This window comes from Haemorhous mexicanus, chromosome 4, assembly GCF_027477595.1.
Source record: "Haemorhous mexicanus isolate bHaeMex1 chromosome 4, bHaeMex1.pri, whole genome shotgun sequence".
NCBI lineage: Eukaryota > Metazoa > Chordata > Aves > Passeriformes > Fringillidae > Haemorhous > Haemorhous mexicanus.
In genome coordinates, this window is record NC_082344.1 from 32,616,076 (window position 1) to 32,628,358 (window position 12,283).

Genomic DNA, 12,283 nt, shown 5'->3' on the forward strand with positions numbered 1-12,283 from the left:
CTGGTCCCCCTGCAGGCTCTGTATACACTCCTGCTGCTGTGGGAGGCAGGGTGCTGACAGCATGGCATGTTGGTTGGCCTTTTTTGTGTGAACAAATCAGGAATCCTTTATCTAGTTCCTAGCCAGAGGACAACACACACTATGTCTATTTTGTAAGTGCTAAGGAGTTTTTTTTTGCTTGTGGGCAGATCAGGGAAAGCTACTGGGTCAATCAGAGTATCAAGATGGCTGCGTAGGAGGACAGCCCAAACACGGCCACATTTCCTCAGAGATCTCTCTTTGGTACCAGATCTCTTTCCACAGGGAACTTTTAGTGCTGGCACCATTGCAGCCTTCCCCCAAAATGTGGTTGTGGTGGCTGTGTGGCGAAAAAGTAGAATTTTATCCACATAGCTCTTGGCAGGGCTCACTCGGTTGTGAAGAAGAGATCTGTGCTGGAGAAAGGAGCAAACTCCTCAAGGCTTTCCCCAAAAATTGCCATGACTTTGTCTCAGCTGGAATCAATCTAGCATCAGTGGCATCATCCTCTGAGCAAGCTCACAGCAGTGAAACTGAGGAAACAGGAGAGCTTCCTGTGGGAGCTGCTTGGTGGCAGCTTGGGTGAAAGGGAGCATACACCGTAGTTGCCTCGCCTGAGTGGCACAAGCAGGCTCCTGTGAGCGGATGTGCGAAGCATTTTATCCCCAGCATGCTTCCCAGGAAGTCAATTATTCCTCCCCACTTTGCAGGGGGCAGGCAGCACATGCAGTTTCTGTAGACAGACAAGGGGCTGGTGAGCAAAGAGGACCTGGGGCCTGGGCATCTGTTTTACAGGAGATTGGATCAGATCTGAGGGCTGTGACTGGCTCATCTGCCTTCCTGGCTGGTGACAGCTGACAGCTGTGGAAGACAGAGGGAGAGAGGGAGGCTTGATGTGAAAAGAAAGGGAGCTGGAATTGCAAAAACACACTGATGATGGTTTTGCTAGGAGAATTCCAATTCCAAATCTACATGTGATGAATTAAAACCTGAAATGGTGTTTAGCAAACGCTGCTTGCCAGGCCAAATTAGCAGCCTCATTTGTTGCCAGTGGCAGCTCTTTAAAACTCTTAAAGACGGGCTCCTTTTAAAATGTGGCATAAATAGGATGTTTTCTCAACAGTAGCATTTCCTCGCTTGAGCATCGCAGTAATTTCTGTCCCCTTTGCTCTCCCACAGCTGGTATACCAAAAGAAAACGCCAGCACAAAACCCAGCCAAGCTCCTTGGAAATGTAAATAGACCGGAACCACTGGTGTCCTCTTAACACAGCATCAGTCACTGCTGGGTGCTGGAAGTGGCAACACGTTTGTTGCAGTCCAGGCAGCCATCGTGGGCAGCAGATGGAGAAGGTTTAAGACCTTGTAGCCCTGTTTTGGAGTTTCTCTGCAGAAAATGGAGCACAGATGGGGTGTGCTTTGACCTGCTCACTCAGTAACTGCAAAATCCTTGTCTTTTCAGACCAGCTCTGTGTTTATCTCTGGCCATCCCTATTTATCTCTGTGGCATGGCTTGGAAACCCTGCACGCACTCACTACTCATGCTAGCCTTTGCTGGCTGTTAGCTGAACTTCCTATGGATTTGAGGTGAATTAGCAGACAGGAAACTAAGGCAGGTCCTTATCTGCTGGTGGGCTCTTCTCAAGAAAAATTAACCCATTTACTCTCTGCCAGCAGACTGTGTTTGGAGACAGTTGCTGCAGGGGAACTGCAGCTGGTGATCAGCACCACATCCATGAGCCAAAAGAACAGAAATGGATCCGTCCATTACAGAGGATTCCCATGCCACAGAGACTTCTCCCAGAAGGCAGAGGAACCTTAGAAAGCAGTGGATGATGGGCTCTCCATTGGAATGGTGGTGTTACTGGATGCTTTGACTCGGGGATGAAGTGTGGGGAGGCTTTTAGCCAGAGTACGTTCTGAGCAGTAAATACTGGCTTTACCAAACAAAGAATAAGAGGAAGTCTGCTGAGAATCTTAGGGCAAAGGGAGAAATTATTTTAAGGAGAAAGGAATACAGTAAATACTGTGTTGTGCTCTAGTTTGCCTTGCAGGATGGCTCTCATTTGGAAATAAGTGCAGATGTGATTTCTTGGATGTGCCACATTTGTGGTGAACAGGCAACAGTCACAGGAAGTGGATGGAGCTTCACCTGGCCTGTTTCAGACTTCTCTTGGCCAGGTCTACATGACACACACCTGACAGCTTTGCTCTGTTGATCATTAGGAAGGTAGTAAGTGATCCTGATGGACACAGGAGGTTAAAAGATGACTATTTTGTAGTCTATACCAGAAAAACTGCTTTCAGAGCTTGTTTTATTAGAGTAGTATTTGTTTTGGTTTTAGGGATGAATTTTGGGCTGTGTGGAGCAGGATAACACACTGTTATATTTTCCTGAGCACCTCATGGAGGAGCACGCCAATTCTTGGACGTCCTTGTGGGATGTTTGTTTTGCAGCCAATCTGTGTTTCAAAGCTGGCATTTTCCAAGAACACCAGGTGGTTAAATTCAGCGAGTCACTGCTTTTCAGGTTACTCTCTCTCTCATGCCACGGAGCAACAAGGGGTGCATGACGCAGCTGCCTACAGGAACTGCTGAGGATTTGTAGTCACCAAGGCTGGCACATACTAGAGGGGATTATGGTTGTGCTGATGGTAATGGGACTGATGGACCAATCCAGCCCGTGCAGAACCACAACTCAGAGCAGGGAATGACTTCTTGCCACTGTGGGAGGATGTTCACACCATCTTTTAAGATGTTTATCATATGTTGCCTCCAGGGAGGATGGTTGTGAGCCAGAGCCCAGCCTGGGAGCTATTACACATTCTTTTCTCTGCCTCTAACTACAGGTGGAGCTGAGGGGCCACTTTCTAACTTAGGAAATAGTTTGACAAGTCTTGCTGCCTGAAGTAGCATAGATTTCCTTTTTCCCTGAGTATGTCCTTCTGCTTCCCTTCATCTCCCTTTACCAAACCATAGTTTGGAGGGCTGGTTGCATACACACACATATATCTACACGCAGAACAATATCATTTCCTGCATCCCACAAACTTCAGGATTAATGAAATGAAAATGGTGGGCAGGACTAGACATCTCAGGGCAGTGGCCACCATTGTCAAAAGAAGCCATGAGCCGGGCCAGGCCTTAAATCTGAAGGCCCATCTTTGGGGATTCTGACCTTTAAGGGCCAGCCTAGAACTTCCTGGAGCTGGCAGAAGATGATATTACTATTTAACTTGGGGAGATGCTCTGAGGTAAACAAAAAGCACAATGATGCTTGGGGGAGCAGAGCTTAGCTCCAGAGAGCTGCAAGGCAGTGTTGATACCTGAGCTGCTCCTTGCCCATCTGTGACAGAAGTGCACTTTGATGTAGAGCAAACCCCGCTGGTGTTTGCTAAACATGCAGAAAACTTCAGTCTCTGGTGCATCACTCAGAACTATGTCAGATTTCCCTGCCACAGGAGCTAATCCATTCTTCTGCACACCTTCAGGGATTCGTGGTAGAGCCTGAGCTGGATCTGGCCCAGATGGACACTCTGTCCCTGTCTCTGACTGCTGCAGCAGGGCAGCTGCTGGCTCTCAGGGCAGGTGCTCCTTTTGAAACTCCTCTTTTGGAGACAGGATAGCTCTTCCAGATGCAGCAGGGGGGAGCCAGGGAGGAGGCAGAGCTTGGCTGTAGATACAATTGGTCGTAAAGGATGTAAAACCAGCAGCACTGTTTTACTTTCTGCCCAGAACAGACAATACACCTTCACCTTCCCACGCAGTGCCACAGCCAGGGCTATTGTGTTGTTTATTATTATTATTATTTTCCTCCCCATTGTTAGGAGACACGATTCCATTGTTGTTATTTTTACCCTGCCGGTTCCGGGGCTTTAGGATGCTACCTGCCGACCCGCTTGTTTTGATTCAAGTCATACCTTTCTCCCGGTGTCATTCCTATCACAGTGACAAGCCTGCTCCTGAAAACAACAATGGTGCATTATTCAGACTTTGACTTTGCAGCTGATGGGAGATAAAATTATAAAGAGGGGTAGGTGAATCATCTGCTCAGAAGCGCTGATGAATACACACGAGACGCTCAGATCGCAGCTCTGTGTGTTACAGCGGATGAGTGGAGAAAGGGGAGCAGTAAGAGATTCAGACAAATGCAGGAAAGCAAAATGGCCAAACATGCTGGTAGGAGGGTGTCTTTCCCACTCACATGCTGGACTCTCCTGGCGGAACTGGAGCTTTATGATAGTGCTTTCACCTTTCTTGGTTTATTTTTTTTTTTTTTTTTTTTTTTTTTTTTTTTTTTTTTTTTTTTTGGTGTCACTCCTTCCTTGTAGTGGATTCAGTGAGAAAAGGGGGTTGCTGTGGCGTGAAGATGGGGACCCTTCTTTCTCTGTGTGGTCACTGTCACCCACACCGTGCACCACAGATTGTGTGAATGCCTGGAGAGTGGCATCAATAGAGGGCTTTGAGAAGAAGCTCCAAAGCACATACAGCTTGGGGAATGGACCAGAGTAACAGAGCTTCATGTTCGCTTTTAAAAATCCATACAATTCTTTCCCCTATATGTTAAACAGATAGAGAACATGCTCTCTTTTTCTCTACCAACTCTGTCCTTTGCTTCTCTCAACTCAAAAAACAGGACAATGTGCTTGCTTCAAGATCTTTTATGTCTGAAAAACTGAGGGTGGAAAGCTCTCTTGTTCTTTATTTTGCTTCGCTTGGAGGACCTGGAAAACACAAAAGAAAGTACTTTGAATATTTGGTTTTGTTCTGTTACTGTCCCTCAAGATGTGTCCTTCAAGCTTATGAACAAGCTTTTTGAATTTTTATGGAGGAACCAGAGAATTCAGGAAATAAATCTACATATTTCTAAATGCCAGATAATATCTCTGAGGCATGTATCCTGCCATAATATCGGGAACTTCTTTAGCACTAGACCAGTGCCAAATCTCACCAGCTGGGTGAGAAGTCCAGAGGGTGACCTGAACATGGTGTCTCCATGTGCTGTAAGAGATAAGACATTACATGCCAGAAGGCTCCTTCAGCTTGTAGAGTCAGGTCCAATAAAAAATGAGGAATAGCTGTGGCAAATAAAGCTTGTGTACCATTTAACAGGTGGGTGGGTGAACCATTGGCATGAAAAGTGAGGGAGGCATCTTTCTGGTCAAAGTCAGCTCACCTAAGCTCTCCAAAGTCTGTTACACAGTATGAAGCAGGCTATTTTTAAGGAGAGAAGGAAGGACCATTGCCTTCATGCTGACGTCTCATTTCTCTGCACTGTGGTTGAAGCAGGTGCTGTGGTAGAAAGGTCTGCAAGCCAATATTGAGGCTAAACTGCTCGTTCATATGTATGAAGCACTGTGAAGGAGCTGGATGTGTCAGCTGCTCTGTCATTTGCAATAATGTAAATAAAAGGGACATAAGAGATCTTCCTCCAGATATAAAAGAAGGAATGAAAAGTGTGAGGGTTTTCCCCTCTCCATAGAAATCAGCCCCAAGGCAACTGACACAGTTTCCTTTGGAGCAGTTGTGCTCTGCCCAGGCTGTACAGAGAGCTCTGTTTCTGCAGGGTCACAGAGGCTCTTGGTACCCTTCTCTGTAGCACTGGCTCTCTGTAGTCATTTAATGACTTCACATTTATTGCAAAACCACTATTCACATTCCATTAGACTGGGGGAGGGGAAGGCTGTGTGCAGCAGTAGCAATGTACATTGTCATGGTTCACAAACTCGTGGCACTTGACAAGAGAGAGGAAATTGCATTTTTCCCCACTGTAAAGCAGCTACAGCGATGGAAGGTATGAAATTAGTCAGTCTTAACATGCATTAATCAAGGAAAGGAACTTGAAGATGCCCTTGGAGAAAGACAGACTGAGAGGCTGGGCCTAGAGGCTGGTTTTGCTGGTGGCACATGCTAGAGGGACACCTCTGGTCAATGGCAGCAGGCTGGGTATGAGCAATGGGTGAGACAGAGTTCAGTAGCCATGGTCTGGGGAGACCATGCTATCATGGTCTAAGACCATGAAACAGCTAAGACCCAGAGGCTGATGAGGATTTCAGCAGTGGGAGCAGGAAGAAGGGGGAATTTGGAAACAGCAGGTCCAAGGGAAGCTTTCCTGAGCCACCTGGGATGTTGGTATCTTTGGGTAATTCCCAGTGGGAGACCTCCCATAGAAGGAATTAATCTGGCTCTGCAGCTTCTCTGCTCCAGTGCTGTCCCTGCAGGTGTGGCAGGCGATGGATCTGCCCAAGGTATGTGCTCCCTGGTTGTGTGGATCTGCAGGTGATGGATCTGCCCAAGGTGTGTTCTCCCTGGTTGTGTGGATCTGCAGGTGATGGATCTGCCCAAGGTATGTGCTCCCTGGTTGCGTGGATCTGCAGGTGATGGATCTGCCCAAGGTGTGTTCTCCCTGGTTGTGTGCAGGTGCCCAAGTGCTGACAAACCTGCTCTGCACAAGATGAGGCTGCATCCTCCTGCCTGCAAGCACTGCTTTCTCCTGGGTGGCTGTGACACCGAGACACAGAGACATCCTGCTCATGTCACTGGGCTGGGGGAAGAAGTATCCGGAGAGAGAAACTGGTGTTGTCCCCATTTCCCTGGGAAACTGGCTGGAAAATCCCAAGCTGGCCTGAGGTTTAGTGCCTCTGGAGTGCTAGGAATGCTGTTGGAAGTACAAGAAGACAAGACAATCACAAGCCAGCACAAAGACAGTGTCCTCCATGCACAGCCAGGAAGGTGCTCTTCCCTCCAACTCTGCCTGCAGAATCACTAGGAGCTCACAAAAAAGCCAGCATCATCCTTGCATCTTCTTTTATTCAGTGTGTTATTCACTCTACCACATCAGCTTATAGTTGTGCTTGTTTTCTCCTGTGTGCCGAGGCTGTGTGTTTGAGATCTCTGGGTGGACAATGATTGGGCTTGGTGCTGAATACAGCTTTTTGGGGTAGATGCAAGACTGATTCTATTCATGAAACTTGAGGTGACTTCTTAGCTCTAGAAATATGAAATGGGAGTACAGCTCACCTTGCAGATGGTTGACTAAAATATTAAACAGTGATTCACCATTACTCACTGTCGCATCAGCTCATAAATTTAAAACAACTCTCTTTCCTAGCTTTTTTTTTATTTAAGGAAAAATAAAAGAAGTAAAGCTTTATCATGCAGAACTATGCTTAATTGATTCTCCAGAGAGGTTAGCTAATAAACTTTTCACTGGATTCTGTCTCTTTACATTAGTTGGGAACTGAAGCAATCAGGGAGGAAGAAATCTTGCTTTTCCATGTTAATAGAAAAAAAACCTGAAGTGGTGACACTCTGGCAAAAAGAAAGTGAAAATGTGAATGCAATTGTCCATTATACTACTTAGAAGGATGAAAATAACAGCTGAACACTGTGATTACAGGCCACGGGAAATAAGAAGGTGCTGTGAGTTGTTTCTGGGGTCCCTATTTGCTGTTATTAGCCATTTCCCAGAAAACAATTTGTATCCCCTGAAATCCTCATTAGAGAATTGTCATGGATTTCTTCCTCTAATCTAGACAGGTTCTTTCCTTCAGCAAGTCCCTGTCCCCTAGGCTGAGCACTTGCTGCTGCTGGGCATTAGGGGAGCTCTGGCATGTATTTTCCTATTTGTTTCCAATTTACAGTAGGTTTGGTGTCTCAGTGTTCAGAGCATATGGAGAGTAAATATGCTGAGTGGGAAGCAGTCCCAGCCCAAAGATTGTGCAGCTGGAGGAGAGACTGCAAGAGGAGACCAGGACTACCAAGGTGAGTGGCAAAACTAGAAATTTGAACTCCTGGTTCTCAAGCCAGCACTCCCTATGCATACATCAGGCTACTTAATTTGACTTCCCTTGGAAGGGAAGCAAGGCCCCTCTCCACTGATTTGAGCTGCTCCTGAGAGCTGTAAGAGTTGATTTTGCCCCTGGTACAAACCACCTTCCATACACAGCCATGGCAGGTGACTTACCAGTGTTTGTGCCTTCTGAGACTCATCCAGAGGTCTCCTATGGTTGAAGGAGTGCCTGCTTCAGAAAGAAAAGTTGTTGAGGGACATCCAAGAGGATGGAGCCAGACTCTTCTCAGTAGTGCTGAGCCACTGGATGAGAGGCAATGGGCAGAAAGCGATGCACAGGAATTTCCACTGAAACATGAGGAAGAACTTTAGTGTGCAGGTGAAACATTGCCCAAGAGATGTTGTAGAGTCTCTGTCGCTGGAGAACCCTCTGGACACAATCCTGTGCAATGTGCTCGGGGATGACCCTGCTTGAGCAGGGAGGTGGGACCACATGACCCACTGTGGTCCCTTCTAACCTGACCCTTTCTGTGATTTGCAACATCTCTGCTGACTAACACCAAAATCCAATGATTTTGCTATCTTGTATCATCTCTCATCAACCTCTAGTATTTGTAGCACTTACTTTTTAATGTCAAGTAGAAAGTGTGCCCCATTTTAAGTGATAATTCTGCTTCTGTGAGTGAAAGCTAGTGGGACCATAAGCATCTCTAGGCTGCCAGAATATTGTTTGCTCTTTCTTTCAGCCAAATAAAAGCAGAGAGAGTCAGCCTAATAAAACAGCATATCATGAGCCCGTGTCAGTGATCAGCAAACACTTTTGAAAAGGAAGGATGGCAGAAAGGCACTGGCACGAATAGCTTTGAATCGTAGCAGTGAGATGAACAGAGTGAAAACTCCTCCTTTTTGTGCTAAAGGAGAGAGGATGCCCAGCTTGCATCTGCTCTGGGGTCTTCCTGACACTGGTTCCTGTCCCAGGCAGGACTGAAGCCAGAATGCATCCAGAGAAGGTGCTTTGGTTCACCAGGCTTCTCAGGAGTGATGAAGTTCTGCCACGAGACTGTTGTCTTCCTCGTGTTTGTCTCAATTGCTCTCTTGTAATGAACCTTGCCCAGAAATCAAGTTTTATGATAGAGTCCCCATGTTGTCTGTTATCTCAACATGCCCCTAAACTCCATGCTCATTCTTCAGCACAGGGTAGGCATGCCTGGTGCCTTTGCAAAGGCTGGGTGGAACAGGTCCCCTGGCAACCCTGGGGGGCAGAATTTGGCTCAGGCTGCAGAGTTCTCTTGGTGCAGCCTGGGCCTTGCAGTAAGCGTGATGTGTGAGTGTTGGAGAGGGAGAAAACGCCACAGGCCTGAGACTCAGGCTCTCCAGGGCCTCTTACCTAGCTTTTCTGGTAAGGATGGGCTTTGATATCACCCTTGTTTCTGCCCCCAGCTCCTCTTCACAAACCGTCACTGTGCTGGCGCTGGGGTTGTTTGGAAGAGGAACATTGCCATGGGCTCCCGGAGAAGTTGCCATGCTGTTGTGCTCACATCAGCTGCATCTCTCCTGGGGGTGAGTTTCCCTGTTTCAGGGCTGATCACATGCAAGCTGCCCTGGAGCACTGAGCTCTTGCAGCCAGGGACTTCAGGTGCTGACCAGCGTGAGTGGAAGAGGGCTGGCAGTGGTTGTGCAATGTTGCCCGCTTGCACTTGCACCAGCCTTCATGCTGCCCAAAGGATGCCATGGGTAGGAGTTTGAGAGCTGCTGTAGATGTTGTTTGAGGGGAAACTGCCTGGAGAAGGGTGTATTTGTCACCTGGATACTGGCCATGACAGGAAAAGCACGTGGTTCTTCCCTTCCTTGTGCTCTCTGCCCTTAGACACCATGGCAGCCTGGGAACAGCCAGGGTTTATTTTGGTGCCTTAGCCTGTGTTGTCCTGGTGAAGGCTGAGTCCTATTCAACCTTTCTGTCCCTTCAGGGTTCCTGTAAAGATTTCCTGCTTTCTACCATAAAGAGGGCCAAAAATGCTTAAGGAAATGGCAGTTTCTGAGGCAGCCACACTTAACAATTTCATCAATTAATCAGGAGGAAACGAAGGAAGAGAATGGGAAGCAGATGCTTGGAGCAGGACAAGGCTATGAATGATTGATGCCATCTAAGAGACAAGGCAGAATTTACTCCAGGAGAGACCTCAGCCTGGGGCTGAGGCAACTTCCTATGCGAGAGTTCATTACTGCAAGATGATGGCAGGGAGCCAGGAATGGCTTCCTAGGTGAATGTCCAGTCCAGGAGTTAGAAAACAATGAGGTACACTGCAGAAATATAGGCTGGCTCAGAAAGGCACCTGAAGACTTAGAGATGGAGAGATGGAACAGAAATCATATGCTGATTTTCCCTGCCACATGTGACAGTTCTGTTGAACCTAAGAAAAATTGGATTTTTGATGTTCCCCAGTCAAAGTTATGAGTAGGTGTGATCTCTTCAAGATGTTAATATCCTGCTGTATTTGTGGTCATTGTGTGTTAGCTGACCTGTCTGTTTGCTGCAGTCCAAATGCAGGACTGCAACACATGCATCCAAAATCCAGGACTGCCCTGAAGCATTGCCTATGTGTGCAAGGCAGCTGAGAGAGAGGTTGGATTTCTTCTGGGTGTCCATGGTGGGAATAAAGGCTGTACAGGTCTTAACCAAAGGTATCAGATCTTGTTCAAGCCCTGTTGAGAACAGCAACGACAAGGGGAGGAAATCAGGCAATGATTCTCCAGGTTATGGTGAATCTTTGCTCTTCTCTTGCAACTTAATTGGAATGATAATGAAAAGGTTGTAAAGATGAGACAAGGAAGTGAAAAATGTCATGATGAGATAGAAGTTTGTTAGAGTAACTTTGAATCCAAGCTTTTTTCTTTGCTTTTAAAACATATTTTCTACTTTTTTTTTCTTTGTGGCATTTTTTAATATTGTTGCTTTAATTTTCCTCCACATTTAACAATCCAACTTTTTTTTTTTTTTTTCAGGTAGAAGCAACTAACTGAACCAATGATGAAAGCAGCATTGTTAGCATCCCTTCTATATGCAGCACAGCTTTTCCCTATATGAATTCATGTGACACTGTACTCTTTCCTTAACACTTTCATTGAAGTGAGTGCCGGAACAGACCTTTTGCATAAATCAGCAGGAGAAAACAAACCATCTCTTGCTATAACCATTTGTTCCTTTTAGCTCAGTAATAAATCCCTCCTGGGAATAAGGAGTTCATGTAATTTATCATTGATCCTTGTAAAGCACATTGTAGTACTGTATTTCACATGCCTGGAGTGCATCTTTTGATTAGAGCAGACATCAGCTTTCTGCTTTTAAAAGCAAATGAAAATATGCTCTCAATGGCAAAGTTGAAATGAGTATTAATTGCATTAAATAATCAGTGAGTAAAAGGGCAAGATTCCAATAATCAAAGTGTTCATAAGGAGAAAAGCTAATCAGAAATGTTAGAACGAGATTAAATTTGTTGTCTTTCCTAGGATGGATTTATTGTCTTTAATGATATCAGCCCTGTGGCTTTTCCTTTTCTGATACATTCAAAAACCATTAAGTACACATGCCAGCTTGCATTATGGGTACCTGAGATATGAGACATTTCAGCCTTTGATTTCTTTAAGTTAATTAATTTTAGGCCTTTTCTTTGGTAAGAAATTTCACACAAAACAAACAGGATTAAGCAGCTTTTCCAAAGCAAGGGAAACCTTGGGTTCTTCCAGGTGCAATTTTCTGCCAGGTTCAGGGATGAGCAGGGACATGCATCTTTCTGCATGTGTCAGGTCAGGCTGGTGGTCCACGATGGTTCAACGCTGCATGTATGCCAAGTCTGTGTCAGGAAGAGGAACAAAATGTCAGGGCCTCAGCCAGGACAATTTCCACAAACAATGGCAGCCTCACTCTCCCCAGGTGCTTCCCAGTGGCCCAGAAGGTCTGTTCTCAGGAAGTCTTTTCCAGGCGGCAGCTCAAGCTTTCAGTTGGAAAGGGATGGTGTGAGGAGCAAGCAGACAGGCTCAGGGGTGTTCCTTAGATGTGAGATGTTGGGAGGGTGCTTGCCTGAGTTATGGGCAGGGCCTCTCTAACTGTGGGAGCTCAGCACTTCAGTTGCCTTCCCTTGTGTCTCCCGATAGTGTCTTCCACCCAGCAAGCAAGTAAAGAGGGAATTGAGAAGATCAGAGACACCAAAAATTGCCATCAGACAGATCTTCAACCATCCTACTCAGCTGCTGTCTAAACCTTGGGAAAGACATAAACTGGGCAAGGGGCTGGTTCTTCCCCAAGCCAGTGTGTTGCCCTCGGGTCTGTTCCCTTACCTGTGGGTCAGGATGGAGTGATGGCCATTTCCTAGGATGACTGGGGAAGATATTCCACAGGTAAAAATCCTGAAGTCTTACACCAGACTGTGAGAAGCACCTACAGGGGGTCATCAGCCCTCCCTCCCACGATGTCTCGG

General features: G+C 46.4%; 1 long non-coding RNA gene across 2 annotated transcripts in view; it reads left to right on the plus strand.

Moving 5' to 3' along the window:
- The window catches only part of LOC132326335 (uncharacterized), a 52,163-nt gene extending 40,846 nt beyond the window's left edge, over positions 1 to 11,317 (plus strand). Inside the window, exons 2-4 of one of the 2 annotated variants that reach the window (XR_009486212.1) lie at positions 7,660 to 7,780; positions 9,249 to 9,368; positions 10,812 to 11,317. This is a non-coding gene — a long non-coding RNA (uncharacterized LOC132326335). The remainder of the gene's footprint in view (positions 1 to 7,659; positions 7,781 to 9,248; positions 9,369 to 10,811) is intronic. The other variant, XR_009486211.1, reaches the window with a different exon arrangement.
- The last annotated feature ends 966 nt before the right edge of the window (positions 11,318 to 12,283 follow it).